General features: G+C 42.3%; 1 long non-coding RNA gene across 4 annotated transcripts in view; it reads right to left on the minus strand.

The window, feature by feature from the left end:
- The window catches only part of LOC133249794 (uncharacterized), a 35918-nt gene extending 24320 nt beyond the window's left edge, over positions 1-11598 (minus strand). The window contains exons 1-3 of one of the 4 annotated variants that reach the window (XR_009737103.1): positions 9288-11598; positions 6375-6460; positions 5498-5595 (exon numbers count right to left, since the gene is read on the minus strand). This is a non-coding gene — a long non-coding RNA (uncharacterized LOC133249794). Of the gene's footprint in view, positions 1-5497; positions 5596-6374; positions 6520-6952; positions 7013-9287 lie in introns of all 4 variants that reach the window. The other 3 variants (XR_009737101.1, XR_009737100.1, XR_009737102.1) reach the window with 3 other exon arrangements.
- Positions 11599-17035: the final 5437 nt, after the last annotated feature.

Here is a 17035-nt window from a genome sequence, read left to right on the forward strand (position 1 = left end):
TTACGTTTATTGATTCATTTATACCAGTGAGTTTCAATCAGGGGTGATTTTGCCCACAGGGGACATTTGGCAATGTCTGGTATTTTTTTGGTTGTCACAGCTCAGGGTAGGGGGACAACGGCTTATTGGCACCTGGTAGGTAGAGGCCAGGGAGGCTCTTCCTCTCTCTCTGTCCCTTCCCTTCTCTTCCACTTCGTACCCATTCCCACAAACAAGAAATCATTTGACTCACTAGCGTCAAGGCTGAGAAATTTTGATTCATAGTCTTGCCCTGTTTTTAAAAAGATTTGAACCATCTACTAAATTATATACAAAACAAGACACAAAAATAAAGAGATCAGGGAAAATAATTTTGCAGTTCACTCAGTCATGTCCGACTCTTTGTGACCCCATGGACTGTAGCCCACCAGGCTTCTCCATCCATGGAATTTTCCAGGCATGAGTACTGGAGTGGGTTGCCATTTCCTTCTCCATAAAAATAGATCAGGGAAAATAAAGCCGGGAGTAAATTTGGCACTTACTTTAAGGTTCCTGTACAGTGCTTGGTATGGGCTGAAAATTAGTCTCTGAGCTTCCCACTAGGCAAAGCAAAGAGGGAATACAAACATTTAGGAGATTGATCACGTCCATAAAATAAAAAGAGATTGAGACCTAGACACATTTCTCAATTTCCTCAACAAGGAGATGATACATAAAATGCAGTGGCCAAAGCCTATCTCAATAACTCTACATTAGAAAGAGCAGTGACTTTCCAGAACCTATTCCCTAATACACAGTTATAGCACAATTCTGGGGTAGAATCAGTGAAAGCAAGAAGCTAAAATGATCCCATCCGAGTATCTACCTCTCTGATAATCTGGGATGATTCAAGATTAAAAATCAGATTTTTTAGATTGTTCAGTGAAAAACATGGATGGATATTCTTGAGTATTCCTCCATGGATAGTATTTTCACCACCTGGGGTTTGTTAAGATTTGTGCAGCGCCTGGAAAATCCCATGGATGGAGGAGCCTGGTAGGCTGCAGTCCATGGGGTCGCTAGAGTCAGACACGATTGATCGACTTCACTTTCACTTCTCACTTGCATGCATTGGAGAAGGAAATGGCAACCCACTCCAGTGTTCTTGCCTGGAGAATCCCAGGGATGGGGGAGCCTGGTGGGCTGCCGTCTATGGGGTCGCACAGAGTTGGACATGACTGAAATGACTTAGCAGCAGCAGCAGAGGCTAAATTAGAAGTCTTTGGCAAGAATCTGAGTTCAGATACCCATCGAGGGCTGCCTATTACACGTAGCAACAGGTACGCAGAAGAAAAGGCATATAAAGCAAAGGTAGTGTCATAAAAACTAAAAGATGCAAACAGAACATGCACCTGAATAGAAGTGTGGAGGTGAGTTGATGGCCATCCTAATTCAACATGGAGATAAGCTAAAGGCATACCTGCAGGAAAGAATGTGTTTTCCTTATAAATCCATTCTATTAATAAAACTGCTTTAGCAAGTGACCAGTGGGGAAGCTTAGAAAGGAGACTTGGCCAACATGGGCTACGACTGGCATTTAAATATCCATTTAAAACAAGCTGGTGTTTTACTGAGCAGTGCATCTTTCGCACACACCAATGAATCACATTTGACTGTACAACTGATCGAAGTCCAAGTTCTACGCCAGAGAGCTGAAAAACTTTTACACCAGGTGTTACTGATACCCACCCATTGTGATAATAGAAGAAAGCAGTAAAATGCTCATGGACTCTCATTTTAGGTAATATGACTTCCTGGTTGGGCTTCCCTGATGGCTCAGCGGTAAAGAATCCACTGGCCAAAGCAGGAGATGCAGAGTCGATCCCTGGTTTGGGAAGATTACTTGGAGAAGGAAATGACAACCCACTCCAGTATACTTGCTCAGGAAATCCCACAGATAGAGGAGCCTGGCAGGTTACAGTCTATGGGGTCTCAAAAAAGTCAATATGACTTAGCGACTAAACAACAAGAACAAACCTTCTGGTCAATGCTATGAAGACAAAAATTACAATACGGACCCTTAGATTATATAATAAGTTGACTAATTGGCTTCATTCTGATTCTGGCTCCATTGGTGTAAGTGAAGGAGGCTTTGGAATTGATATTTTTAAAACTTTCTAGGTGATTCCAGGGTACAGGGAGAGCTGAGAATTAAAGTATCGTAATTATTGAAGGAAGTCTATCCAAAATGATGATTTGAGTACTGAAGTAATGGAGCGTAAGTCTTTTACACAAAGATAAAACACACATTTCCCCTCTAATTTCAAATTCCCCTCCCACTTAATTTTTCACCCCAAACATGTATAATTTTTAAAACTTAGTTCAAACAGTACAATCAATGAACATAAATCTAAATATCACAAAAATGTCAAAAGAAAATGTTTCTTTTAAATCCAGCATACAAGGCTAACCACTGTTTTTTTTAGGGGGGCACACGGCATGCGGGACCTTTAGTTCCCTGACCAGGGATCAAACCTGTACCCTGGCAGTGAAAGCACGGAGTCTTAACCACTGGACTGCCAGGGAAGTCCAAAGATGAACTACTGTTGACATCTGTGATGTATGTCCTTCCATTTAATCCAATAAAAATTTGGTTTGTGTGTGTAGGAACACATTTTAATGAGTTTACTCCCAAATGTGGCAGTAAAACATTTTTCCTACAGGGAAAAGAAGGCTGTTTTCTTTTTTGTTACAACTGGGGAGTGAGCATTTATCTCTTTTAGAATTGGGATCCAATCACTGGGCTCTAGCTCAGAATTATTATCTAATTAGTTAAAACTTCTACCGTGACTCTTGAGTTGGTGTAAAGGAACAGAAAGAGTCTTTCCAAGAAAGAGTTTGAGTTCTTCCAGCTCATCCCCCAATTTATTTCTGTCTGCAGAATAAAAGGCTGAAATATTATTGGTTGAGTGAATGGATCCTTGAGTTAGAAGTTTTAAGTCATATACAGCTATGAAAACTCTCATCTAAAATCAGATTCCTCCCTTAGGCAATTATTTTCCCAGACTCATGTCTTGCCTTTATTCTATCTGCTGTCTCTTCACCTCTTTCTTGGAAATCTTTGTCTCCAATAGGAACTCAGCAGGGGAGAATCCCAGAAAGAGAAGAGGGGATCACCAGCTCCTGGACTTGCAGAGGGCTTATCTCCACCCATGTTTGGAATATCTATTATCTGGTCTTATCAGCATAGCAAACTTGTAACTGTCTCAGAATTAATATCTTGGCTAGAAGAACCAGAAGACCTAAGAAGTACAGGACTGTAATTTAAAACTTGCTGCAACTTAAATTAGAACTGGAATCATCTGTCCTTTGAGTCACATGGGTTGAAGATCATTTACAGCTAATAGCTCCATTCACTTCAGCACAAACATCTTGAAGGGACTTAGCTGATTTTTTAAAGTCTGTTTTGGTCAACAGTCAACTTTGCTAGGAGAAGGCAATGGCACCCCACTCCAGTACTTTTGCCTGGAAAATCTCATGGACAGAGGAGCCTGGTAGGCTGCAGTCCATGGGGTTGCTAGAGTCAGACACGATTGAGCGACTTCACTTTCACTTTTCACTTTCATGCATTGGAGAAGGAAATGGCAACCCACTCCAGTGTTCTTGCCTGAAGAATCCCAGGGACGGGTAAGCCTGGTGGGCTGCCGTCTATGGGGTCGCACAGAGTCAGACACGACTGAAGCGACTTAGCAGCAGCAGCAACTTTGCTAAATAATTTTAGATTTTGTGCTATTAGCAAGGGATGGGGTTGTGGGGGGAGGCAGCAGGAAGAGCCCTCCACCCCACTCAATGCCCACAAATTGCATTGGTGATGGAAGAAAAGAGGGTTAAGATAGTGCTGGTCATTAGCCATAAAATCAAGGGTCAAAAGTTACAGAATGGTGAATTTAGGTGGTGTCCGTAACCCAAGAGCTTCCCTGGTGGCTCAGTGGTAAAGAATCTATCTGCCAATGCAGGGGACACAGGTTCGATCCCTGGGTTGGGAAGATCCCCTAGAGAAGGAAATGGCAACCCATTCCAGTATTCTTGCCTGGAAAATCCTATGGACAGAGGAGCCTGATGGGCTACAATGGGTTTACCAAAGAGTTGGACATGACAGCAGCTAAACAACAGCAGCAACAGCTGTAATCCAAAACTTGAGCAAGTCCTATCCAATACTTTCTAAGACGATAACTAAAACCATTTCTGAGTGCTCTAGTCAATATAAATGGATCTCAAAACTTCAGTGAAAATACTATTAGCTGGTGGCCGCGGAACACTTAAATGTTGACAAAGTTAACTCGGGAAAAAAAGCAGGAACCAATACACTTAATTATCAAACTTTTGTTCTCCTAAAAGCCTCTGGATGTCTTCTTCCAGAAAATGATCTATGCACTAGGAGGGGCAGCCGTTAAACGGACCCACACATTTATCTGCACACACACATTTATCTTTGTTCTCACCTCCCTACACAATCTATGCACTAAGAGGGGCAGACGTTAAAAACGCACAGGCACATTTATCTCCATTCTCACTGCCTCCCACCCCATCCCCATTAAACCCAAATGAGTTTATAAGTAGCGTTAAGTGCCAATTCCTCAATAAAACTGATGGCTGAACAATGATGCTTGTTCAGTACTCTTGGCTTCCTCTGCATTTTGCTAATACATGGAAGTGCACTGGGGTGGGTCTTCCGATGGATTGCTTTGGATGGCCTGGAAAGAGCTAAACTAAGCATATCCTCAGGGCTGCAATAAAGTGAAATAAAATAAAGGAAAAATATTTATTCTCCTTCCTCAAATAAAGGTAATCTTTGACGGAAATAATCAAATTACACTGGACTTCTTTACATATGGAGGAATGTAGATAGCATACCACACGTTTTTCAGTGTGTTTAAGACCTTGTCACTGACTCAGTGGACAGGAATCTGAGCGAATTCCGGGAGTGATGAAGGACATGGAAGCCTTCAGTTCAGGTGTGCTGCGGTCCACGGGGTGGCAGAGTGGGACATGACTGAGTGTCTGAACAACAACAAAAGGCCTCTCAGAGGGCTTCCCTGGTGGCTCAGACAGTAAAGAATCTGCCCACAATGCAGGAGAACTGGGCTCAATCCCCGGGTGGGGAAGATCCCCTGGAGAAGGGAATGGCAACCCACTCCTATATTCTTGCCTGGAGAATTCTATCGTCAGAGGAGCCTGGCAGGCTATAGTCCATGAGATCGCAAACAGTCAGACACGACTGTGTGACTCACACACCCACACTAGGCCTCTCAAGGCTTCCCAGGTGGCTCAAGTGGTAAAGAATCTGCCTGCGCATGCGGGAGAAGCAGGAGATGCTGTTTCGGTCCCTGGGTTGGGAAGATGCCCTGAAAAAGGAAATGGCAACCTGCTCCAGTGTTCTTGCCTGGAGAATCCCATGGACAGAGGAGCCTGGCGGGCTGTTGTCCACGGGGTTGCAAAGAGTCAGACACGACTGTGTGGTTGAGTGTGAGCGTCTGACCTGATATTTTAAGATCAGCTGTTTTCAGGTCCCTTGCCTCTACTGGAGTTCGAGCTCTATGGATTCTGGCCACTCATCTTTTTATCCTAACACGATGCCTGAAACAGAGTAGAGGCTCAATGAACAAATGTACGAATATAGAAACAGTAAGTCTCATGTGCGCAATTTCAAAGTCTCGAGACCAGACATCCATCTAGATGTCATGCATTTTATCGACCATCTTTAAGAAATAAAAAAGAAAAAAAAAAAAACTTTTCTCCCTGACCCCTTTCTTTAAATCATACACGTGAGAAGAATTAATCATTCCCTCAACAGTGAAAATACTAAGATTTGCCTTGGTAATATTGCCCATAATAACAACAATGCAAATCAGGAAAGGTGACAAATGGCCAGACTGTGATGATCTCAAAAATGTGTTTTTGTTATACAAAAACAGAGAGAATTAACTTCAGACAGTAAAGTAATAATAAACTGCAAAATCTAGCAATGGTAATTTCCACAGCCAGTCTTGAAACTAATTACAAAATAACAAAGTTTCTAGAAGGAATTTAGAATAAACTGCTTAAACAACCCATCTTAATTTCTTCTTTATAACTAAGAATATTTTTTCACTTAAAAAATGTCTCTTCATCTTTAAGAGACAGTCTATATACACGATCTTATGAATCGCCCCATCAAATTTAATTTAAAAGACAATTACATGTTGCAGACATGTGGCTTTTAACAAAAATTCACTTATTATTCAATTCTACCTTATATTAGTTATATGATAAGAATTTACTGGCTCAATAATTTATTAAAATAATTTTCTTTTGAAAGAGGATGAAAGAGAAAGACAAGAAGTTTGCAACATTAAAGTTATTGCAAAAATACTCACCACACACAGGCTGACTGCAGAGGACAGCAGCTCAGATCAGCAGGAAAAACCTCTGGAACACCGCACTTTTGTTCTGTAGCCCAGGGCTGTCATCAGTTAAGGCGGGGTTGGGTGGGAAGGAGGTGTGGAAAGTTAGGAGGTGGGACTGGAGGAAAGCAAGCAAGCCTGTCTTTACTGCTTGGAGTGGGTTGGGGTGGTCAGTGTTTCTCCATTTAAGAAAGTGGACACTCTGTTTCATCTGATTACATTTATTTTATGCGACATTTGCCTGATAATACTGCTTCCTTAGACAGCAAGATTTATCTATGATTGGGCAACAACACGTCTTATGAAGGTCCAAGTTTTATTTATTTAGGATTTCTAGAATTCATCTATTTCCTAAGGCATTTAAGGGTCTTGACATGTTTAAAAGTGAGAATTGAGCAGCTGGCCTTATGATTCAAAAATGCTAAAGACATATTAGATTTCCTTTTTGTCAGATTGTTTTCTAAGCTAAAGCGCTGGATGGCCAATGAGAGACCAGAGAAGCTATTGAGGGTTAGGGGTGCAGAGAGGGACAGTGGCAATTTTGGAGTCACCCGTCTGGTGCTGGTGTGGAGCCTGGATTCCAGAAGGCAAGATTGTCGTCATGGAGATCACTGCAGGGACAATTTCATAGAAAGAGAAGGTGCAGGGTTTCCCTGGTGGCTCAGTAGTAAAGACTCTGCCTGCAAAGCAGGAGACTTGGGTTCCATCCCTGGGTCAGGAAGATCCCCTGGTGGAGGAGATGGCAACCCACTCCATCATTCTTGCCTGGAAAATCCCAGGGACAGAGGAGCCTGGTGGGCTATAGTCCACGGGGTCACAGAGACCCCATACCTCATACACACCACTGAGTAGAAAACCCAGGTATCGGCATAATCGATATGACCTTATTGTAGAAGACTGGAGTGTGAGCTGAAACCATAGCACTCAGCCAGAATGGGCGGTGATATCGTTCCCGTCCTAGGAGAGTGTATGACCTGGGAAGTGAGACACGCCGTGTGGCCCATATAGAAAATATTCTTCCCTGGCGGCTCAGTGGTAAGGAATCTGCCTGCCAGTGCAGGAGACACAGGTCCCACCCCTGGGTGAGGAAGACCCCGTGGAGAAGGAAATGGCAACCCACTCCAGTATTAAAAAAGAAAGAAAGAAAGAAAATATCCTTTTGCTGTTCCTTCAGTTCAGTTCAGTTCAGATGATCAGTCATGTCCGACTCTTTGGGACCCCATGGAAGCACACCAGGCTTCCCTGTCCTTCACTATCTCTCAGAGTTTGCTCAAACTCATATCCATTGAGTCGGTGATGCCATCCAACCATCTCGTCCTCCACCACCCCCTTCTCCTCCTGCCTTCAATCTTTCCCAGCATCAGGGTCTTTCCCAATGAGTTGACTTTTCGCATCAGGTGGCCTAAGTAGTAGAATTTCAGCTTCAGCATCACTCCTTCCAATGAATATTCAGGGTTGACTTCCTTTAGAATTGACTGGTTTGATCTCCTTGCTGTCCAAGGGACTCCCAAGAGTCAAAGCAAGAGGTCATCAAGTTCTAGGCTACTTATTCTGTGGATCTTGGGCAAATCTCTTCACAAAAAAGGCTGTAATGCATTAAATCTCTAGCATGTGCTTAAAGCACAAAATCATTTCAACTAATGTCATATATCTTCATCATTTGACATTCATAGCAACTGTCATTGTTACTACTACTACTAATAATAAGGAAACTGAGTCCAGAGAAGTTGAATAGTTTCCAAGGGCCCTACAGCAGCTAATCTGAAAGGGTGGAATGTGAATCCAGGCTTATCTGACATAAAAGTCTGTATTTTTCCACTATGACTCTTAACTATAAGAGTCTTATAACTATAAAACAGTGGTGAAAACATCCACATTTCAGGACCCTGGTGAGGATTAAATAAGATAATATGGGAGAGCCTGGATACATGGACAATATGCAATAGAGTCGCGTTTCCCTCCCCTCTCACCCCTACCCTTTCCCAGGATGAAGCCCTTTTTTTAAGGTTCTTTCAAAGCCATCTGTGTACCCCTCTCCTCCACAGTAGGACATCTCACCTGCCCCACTCTCCAGCTGGACACTGAGCCTTTGAAGGACAGGGGGAGGCCTCTGTCACTGGCATGAGTGAAATTCAGGGGCCCGTGGGGTCACATTAAAATGTCTTTAGAGTTATGGTCCGAGCCAGCCACAGGTGTCACAGTAGTAAAGAATCCACCTGCCAATTCAGGAGACGTGGTTTCAATCCCTGGGTCAGGAAGATCCCCTGGTGGAGGAGATGGCAACCCACTCCATCATTCTTGCCTGGAAAATCCCAGGGACAGAGGAGCCTGGTGGGCTATAGTCCACGGGGTCACAGAGTTGGACATGACTGAGCACTCACTCACTCATTTGCTGAGCCAGTCACACAGAAACAGGAAAAGAATCACCCAGGGATTAATTGAATTCCATCAAATGGGGAAGGATCCAGGATTTGGGAACTTCATGCATTCTGCCCATTTATACCAATTGAACATTTTAAAAAGGGACCCACCAAGTCATCTGTGATTGAGTTAAATCAGGCCCCCCAGGTTCTATATTCTAGTCTCTGATTCTTTTATTCATTCATTCACCAAACATATACATATATACTAAGTCCTTGCTATACAACAGGACTCTGTGATGTACCAGTGATATAAGAGCAACAAACAGGTTTCCTGCTCTCAAGATGCCCATTTGGTTTTATCCTAGTAAAGGAGAAAGAGGAAAGAAAAAACACGCAAACACAAACAAACCCCAAGTCAACATCCAAGTGAATAAAACTGTTGTGTATTGTTCTAAAGGGTTGCAAAGACAGTCATCAGGGGGCTGTGGTTCTGAAAGAGGGAGTCGGGGAAGCCAGGACCTACCTCAGACAGGATGGGCAGGGGAGGCCTCCCTGGAGCAGACACCCGAGGAGGATCGGGAGGTGGCTGTGTGGATGGGTGGGAGGAGCATTCCCAGAGAGGGCAAAAGTCCCGGCATGAGCTCGGTGGATTTGAGGAAGTGAAAGGAGCATCTGTAGAAGTAGGAAGTGTTCAGATGGTCTATGTGAGGAGTCCTGGAATGGCAGCAGAGAGAGGTTTATAGGACTATTCAGGAAAGGCTCCACAGAGACTTCTGTGGTGGTCCAGTGGTTGAGATGCTGAGTTCCCACTGCAGGGGGTGTGGGTTCAATCCCTGGTCAGGGATCCTATGTGCTGTGTGGCCAAACATTTAAAAAATTAAAAACAAAAACAACAGAAAAGACTCCTTAAAGAACTATATATATATTAAAATTTGTGTATTTATTTATGGCTGTGCTGGATCTTCATTACTGTGTAGGCTTTCTCTAGTTTCAGCAAGCGGGGGCTACTCCCGAGCTGTGGTGCACGGGCTTCTCATTACAGTGGCTTCTCTTGTTGCACATCATGGGATCTAGGGTGCTTGGGCTTCAGTATTTGCAATGTACAGGCTTAGATGACCTGCAGCATGCGGAATCTTCCCGGACCAGGACTTGAACCCATGTCCCCTGCATTGACAGAAAGCTTCTTAAGCACTGGACAACCAGGGAAGTCCAAGAACTATATTTTCAAGGAGACAGACTTGTGAAAGGTGTGTGTGTGTGTGTGTGTGTGTGTGTGTGTGTGTGTGTATGTGTGTGTGTGAACTCCTGCTGAGAAAATCACCAGGCCTTTTTTTTTTTTGTCTTTCTTTGATCAAAAGATGTGGCATGGCCACAACCTGGCTGGTGTTGCTCTTTTCTTTGCAAACAGGTTCCACAAGCTCTGGGGCTGAGAATGTGGAGATTTAGTGGTTGATGACAAATTCTCTGAGAAAAGTGATCAGGTTGGGTATTGACTAGATTGCTTTGGAGAGTCATTGCCATTTTCAAAAAGGACTAAGTAGCCACTGGCCTGTGTCATATGGGCACTGCCTGGGGTGGAGTTCTATAAATATTGCTTCTGGGGTTACTCACTGAGTAAATGTTTATCAAGAGAGTAAATGTTCATCATGATAGGGGTGCCCAGTACGGCTTCTGGAGTTAGAATCACTGCTGGCTCACTGTGTGACCTTGGTCTAGTTAGTCACCATCTCTGCTTCAAATTCTTCATAGGGTTACTGTTGGGATTAAATAGTGAACGTGTCCTAGTAGTTTGAGCTTCCCTGGAGGCTCAGTGGTAAAGAATCCGCCTGCCAATGCAGGAGACTTGGGTTCGATCCGAGTCAGATCCCTGGAGAAGGAAATGGCAACCCACTCCAGTATTCTTGCTGGGAAATCCTATGGACAGAGGAGCCTGGTAGGCTACAGTCTGAAGAGTCACAAGGGTCAGACTTGACTTTGTGACTAAAGTCATGTAGTCATACCACCACTACCTAGCAGTCTATAAATATGTCTATAAGTATTCAGCAAACACTGCTTTTTTCCTCCCTTCTCCCTTGAATTAAGGAAGTGGGGAAAAGGAATCATAACGAAAAGAAATTTAAGAAGTAGAATCCGCAGACTTGCTATATGGAATATGGTCAGTGAGACAGCAAAATTGAAATGGATCTCAAGTTTCTATCCTGGGACACTGCTTGGCAGTTGTATCGTTTAAGACTCTTTCTGACTGCAATCACAGAATATTAACTGTAAATATTAAGTGTTAGTCATGGGCTTCTCTCATAGCTCAGTTGGTAAAGAATCTGCTTGCAATGCCGGAGACCCAGGGTCAATTTCTGGGTTAGGAAGATCCCCTGGAGAAGGAAATTGCAACCCACTCCAGTATTTTTGCCTGGAGAATCCCATGGACAGAGGAGCCTGGCAGACTACAGTTCATGGAGTCACAAAAGTCAGACATGAGGTTGATTCTTTACTGTCTGAGCCACCAGGGAGCCCAAGAATCCTGGAGTGGGTAGCCTGTCCCTTCTCCAGGGGATCTTCCTGATCCTGGGATTGAACTGGGGTCTCCTGAATTGCAGGTGGATTCTTTATGCCCGAGCTACCAGAGAAGATCATATTAAGCAAAAAAGGAAATTTATTGCCTCATATCTGAAAAATCTTGGGTGCAACCAATTTTGGGACCAACTTGCTCCAGGTCCAACCATGTAACCAAGGCCCAGTGGTCTTGGTTCTGCTCTGCTTCATGCCAACTTCATTCCTTCTCAAACTTCACGTGGAGGTACAGGGGCCACCAACAGCTCCAGACTTGTCCTCTCAGATCGTCTCTAATAAATAGGTAAATAATAACAGTAGTTAACACCCACATTTGCTTACACCAAAAAGAGCAGGGCAACTACTCTTTTTACATATATTGACACTTGTAACTTTCACAAGAATGATGTAAGTAGGAAAAACTCTCTAGAAACCAAGGAAAAATAATCCACTTTTATTGAGATTAATAGGACCCTGAAAACAGTACTAAAAGGAACATTTAGAGCTCTAAAATGCCTTCATAATTTAAAAGTAAAACCAAAAAAAAAAAAAAGAAACTAAATATTCATCTTAAAAAAGTTAGAAAAAGAAAACACGAAATTGAAATCAATCAACAAAGGTAAAAGTTGAAATTAATGATATAGAAAAAATAATATATTAAAATAGTATTAGTAAGAAGGACAAATTAGAATCTGCTGGAAATAACTCCAAAAGTTAGTGAATAGACTAGTAAACTATATATAAAACAGACAAAAAATGCGCAAAGTTGACGAGGTCAAAAAAGAGAAGGAAATAAAAGAAGTTAGGAATGAGAGAAAAAGTCATGACCATAGGTATGTGAGAAATTCAAAAATTTGAGAGACTCATTATAGGCAACTCTATAGCAATGATTATGAAAGCCTACAGAAATGTGTGATTTCCTGGCAAAACACAAGCTATTTTTTTTTTTTTTTAACACAAGCTATTAAAACAGACCCAAGAAGACAGAAAAAACAAAAACAGAACAACAATAATGTGCTTGGAGGTCAATACTGAAAAGATTCTAGGGCCCGATGGCCTCAGAGTTGGGCTTTAATCTACCTCTAAATGTCTGACAATTCCAGTGCTAAGTAATTTAGACCCTTGCTCCTCAAAGTGTGTTCCTGGACTGGTAGTATTAGTATCACCTGGGAGCTGGTTAGAAATGGAAATTCAGCCACTCCTCCAAGCCATAGAAAAGTCTTTTAAAATGATGTTTTGAAGCCAGTGTAATTTTAACACCAAAATTTAAGAAAGAAAAAAATGTATAGATTATTTTTAATCACTAATTATAATTATAGATTAATATCACTGATGATTTAGAGAGGAAAATTATAGAAGACTTCTTTATACATTATATCAAAAGAATAAAAGATAATAAATAAGCAAGGTTTATTCCACAACTGCATGAGTGGGTCAGTCTCTAAGTCCATCACCATAATTTATTACACTGATAAACTAAGAGAAAACATCAGCAGATATTCTAACAGCACTTGCTTAAATTCAACAACCATTCAATTGGAATAAAAATTCTAAGCAGGTAGGTATAAAAGAAAATTATTTAACCAGGCAAAAGACTATTTATTCCAAACCAATGGCAAATATTATCTTAAGAGAATGTGATAAGGTGGATGGATACTAGATAAACATACAGAAACCAAAAGGTCTTTTCTGCTCTAATAAGTTCAGTTCAGTTCAGTCGCTCAATCGTGTCCGACTCTTTGCGACCCTATGAATTGCAGCACGCCAGGCCTCTCTGTCCATCACCAACTCCCAGAGTTTACCCAAACTCATGTCGAGTCAGTGATGCCATCCAGCCATCTCATCCTCTGTCGTCCCCTTCTCCTCCTGCCCCCAATCCCTCCCAGCATCAGGGTCTTTTCCAGTGAGTCAACTCTTCGCATGAGGTGGCCAAAGTATTAGAGTTCCAGCTTCAGCATCAGTCCTTCCAATGAACACCCAGGACTGATCTCCTTTAGGTTTCTGCTCTAATAAGAACCAGCAAAAAGTAAAAATGGGAACCTATTTTTTTCCATTTATAATAGTGATGAAAACTATAAACTACTTAGGAATAATTCTAATAAGAAAGTAACAGAAAATATAGAGAAAAAAATCTCACTGTCTTGTTAAAACAGAAAAAAATCTGAATAGCTGGAAAAGATGTTCATGTTTTTGGATGAGAAATCTTATAATAAAGTCAATGCTTTTAAAATTGATTTCATGCAGTTCCATTAGAATGAAAACAAGGGTTTGTTTTTTTTTCTTTCTTAGAATTAGATAAAATGATCATATAGTTCATTGGGAAAGATAAATGTCCAATATTAGGTTAAGAAAACTATGAAAAAGGGAAATAGTATCTAAAGCTGAAGCTCCAGTACTTTGGCCACCTGATGTGAAGAGCCAACTCATTAGAAAAGACCCTGATGCTAGGAAAGATTGAGGGCAGGGGGAGAAGGTGATTACAAAGAATGAGATGGTTGGATGGCATCACCATCTCAATGGACATGAGTTTGAGGAAATTCCAGGAGACAGTGAAGGACAGGGAAGCCTGGCATGCTGTAGTCCATGGAATTGCAGAGTCAGACACGACTTAGCAACTGAGCAACAACAACAACAGTTTTTGATGTTTTATTTAAGTGACATTTTTGGGGGATGCCCATGTAGAAATATCCAGCTGTTAATGTGAAAAAATGCACTTTTCATTCTCTGGTAGGACCAGATAAGTGGGTCTGAGAACTTTCTGTTGAGATGTTATGAATGACTGAGTCACCACGGAAGAGAAAATGATATTCCCAGGAGTTATGGTTGGAGACCTGAGGTTAGTCCAGTGGTCACTCCAGTGCTACTTCCAGACCACGTCATTCTGGGTACACCATTCAATGGCTTTAATGAACCTTGTATGTGTCCTCAGTTACACAAAGAGCTATTAATATTAGCGCCTGCCCTCCACTCCACAGAACATAAGCGTGATGTCTGAGTGGTTGTGGTTGTGGTTGTAAACCAGCAAGCACTATGCAATTAAGGACATGGGTGAAGATGGTGCTGCCTGAGACTGAGCACTGGGATTCTGGCCTCACCCTTTCACCTGGTCCACAGATACCTACCCATCCTTCAGATCTCAGACCCAGTTGCCTTCCCTGATCTCCCCTTGGCCCAGTGCCCCCATCATGAACTGCTATTGCAAGTCCACCTTTGTTCCTGTGTTGATTTGATCCACACCTGTCTCTCTGGTCTCAGGGGCACCCCCAAGGGAGCAGGCTCCACATCCATTTGCTCCCTCTTGGGAGAACATTGCAGCCCCTCTGGAAATATTCACTGAGTGAATAGAGGAGAAAACCAAGTGACAAAGGTAACAGGAAGGATAGAGCCAGAGAAGGAGGAGGAAATGCCCTCCAAAAAAAAAAAAAAACCACAGCTGGAGACAAGCTGTAGAGAACATTTTTGTAAAGGAGGCAGGGCAATGATGCCCTATGCTTTAAGAAGCAAAACTGAGAGAGGAATGCGAGAAAGCCCTGGATTAACTGTAAATTGCTCTCGTTACAGTGTGGCTGCCACGGAAACAATTGTGTAAATATGAAAAGTGGCAAAGCTGATGGATGAAAGTCTTTGGATTTCTAAAGAAGGGAAATGTAAACACTGAAACTTTTCCTATTTCTGTTAGCTCTAGGTAACCTTGCTCTGTGAAGCAAGAAGACAAAAGGCATGCAAATTCAGCAGACTAACTTGAATGGAGATGTTGAATGATAACGGTGGAAAACCAGGTGTGTGTATTCTACCCTACAGGTCTGTAGTTGTTGCTAGAGAAGTTTCCAGTTAACCAACTTTTGTTCAAAACCCAAACACTATTAATTCTGTGTGGCACACTTCAAAGCTGTTAAGAGAGTAGATCTTATATGTTTTCAGCACAGAAAAGAAGCTGTAATTGTGTGACTTGATGGAAGTGTTAGCGGCAATCTTTCCCGATAGGTAAGTGTATCAACTCAACAGTTTGCACACCTTACACTCACTCAATGTTATATGTCAGTGATATGTGAATAAGGCTGGGGGAAATCCCATAAGTGTTGTTGAAGGAGGAAACAGACAGATTCCATCTTGGGCTGGACTGTGGACTTTGAGCTATATGCCCAGTATCTATGGAAACAACATACCAATTGGAAAACCAGATCCCCCGGATGTAGGAGCCTCAGGACCTGTACCTAGACTCTCCTTTACCTAAAAGAATATGCTAATTATCTCTGTAACAGAACAAAGTCGTAAATCCCATTATGCTTATGGGGTATGACCACAGGCCTATTGATAAATGTCCACTGTTTAACTATCTAGGCTTGTGACACATGAATCATGGGTTAACTTTGATCGTATCTCTCTTTTACCGTGTCCAGACTAGTTTCAAGGAATTTGGGGAGATGGGTTTGAGCACACACACTTAGGGTATATAAGGTTTTCACAAAAACTGGTTGGGGTCCTTGGTTAAGAGGAGCCTCTGCCTTGGGCCCACCAGTGTAATAAACTGCATCCACTATCTGCATTGTTCTTCTGAGTGAGTTTGTTTCCCGGAACGCGTGGCTACAACATTATAGCTAATTTGGGTCCATGTATTTTGTGCATCTAATAACTTTCACACACTGTTTTATAGTGTGGACACTAATTTTTCTAAGCTCCATTTTTGTCTGGGAATGTGAAATATTTGGGTGATATTTTATTCCTGTTTGACCCTACAGATCGATGTTTCTCTGTAGCTATAAAAATTCCAGAGGTGATAATAACACCTAAGCTTTAAATACAATGTGTCATAAAATGCAGTATCTTTATACCTTGGAGGTCTCCCCCTTTTACTGAATGTATGGTGGAGACTTTCAATGATTACATTTTTAAACATTGTGGTAAAAAATATGCATAACATAAAACGTACTGACTGTCATGGTCCGGGCTTGGGTTGGAATAGAATTTCGACATGAGACAGAATGAGAGGGAAATAAAGTTTATTAGAGTGGGAGACGCTGTTACAGCAGCAGGCCAGCTCAAGGGAGAACCGACGTTGAACAGGGGTCCTTAGTGAACCCTTAGTGAACAGAGTCCACTTTTATAGCCATGGTACAAGGAGTGGGATAGGGGTCTTGTGGGTCATTTGCTGATTGGATGAGGCATGTATACTGGTAGGGGGAAGAGTAAAGCAAATACCTTCTCCCTATGGGGTTGCAGGGGAGACAGGTTATACTGCTCAGGAGGACCTGAAATCCATTAATAGTAACAACATGGGGGAGGGAAGGATGATAAGGGTCTGGTTTTTCCATTCCTGCATTCCAAGATCCTCCTGGGTTTTATCTGCTCTTTTGTCCTTGGGTCACCACTGCTACTGCTAAGTCACTTCAGTCATGTCCGACTCTGTGCGACCCCAGAGACGGCAGCCCACCAGGCTCCCCCGTCCCTGGGATTCTCCAGGCAAGAACACTGGAGTGGGTTGCCATTTCCTTCTCCAATGCATGAAAGTGAAAAGTGAAAGTGAACACTGATCACCTATTTTTAAGTGCACAATTCAGTAAAACTAAATATACTCACATTTTTGTTCCACCAATCTCCAGAATTTTTCATCTTGCAAAACTGAAACTCTACATTCATGAAACAAAAACTCCCTATTTCCTTCCCCATCCCACCCTTGGCAACCACTCTGATGGTAACTTTTATTTTGGGGTCAGTTTCCTGGAA

The sequence above is a fragment of the Bos javanicus genome, chromosome 6 (genome assembly GCF_032452875.1).
Source record: "Bos javanicus breed banteng chromosome 6, ARS-OSU_banteng_1.0, whole genome shotgun sequence".
NCBI classification, from domain to species: Eukaryota; Metazoa; Chordata; class Mammalia; order Artiodactyla; family Bovidae; genus Bos; species Bos javanicus.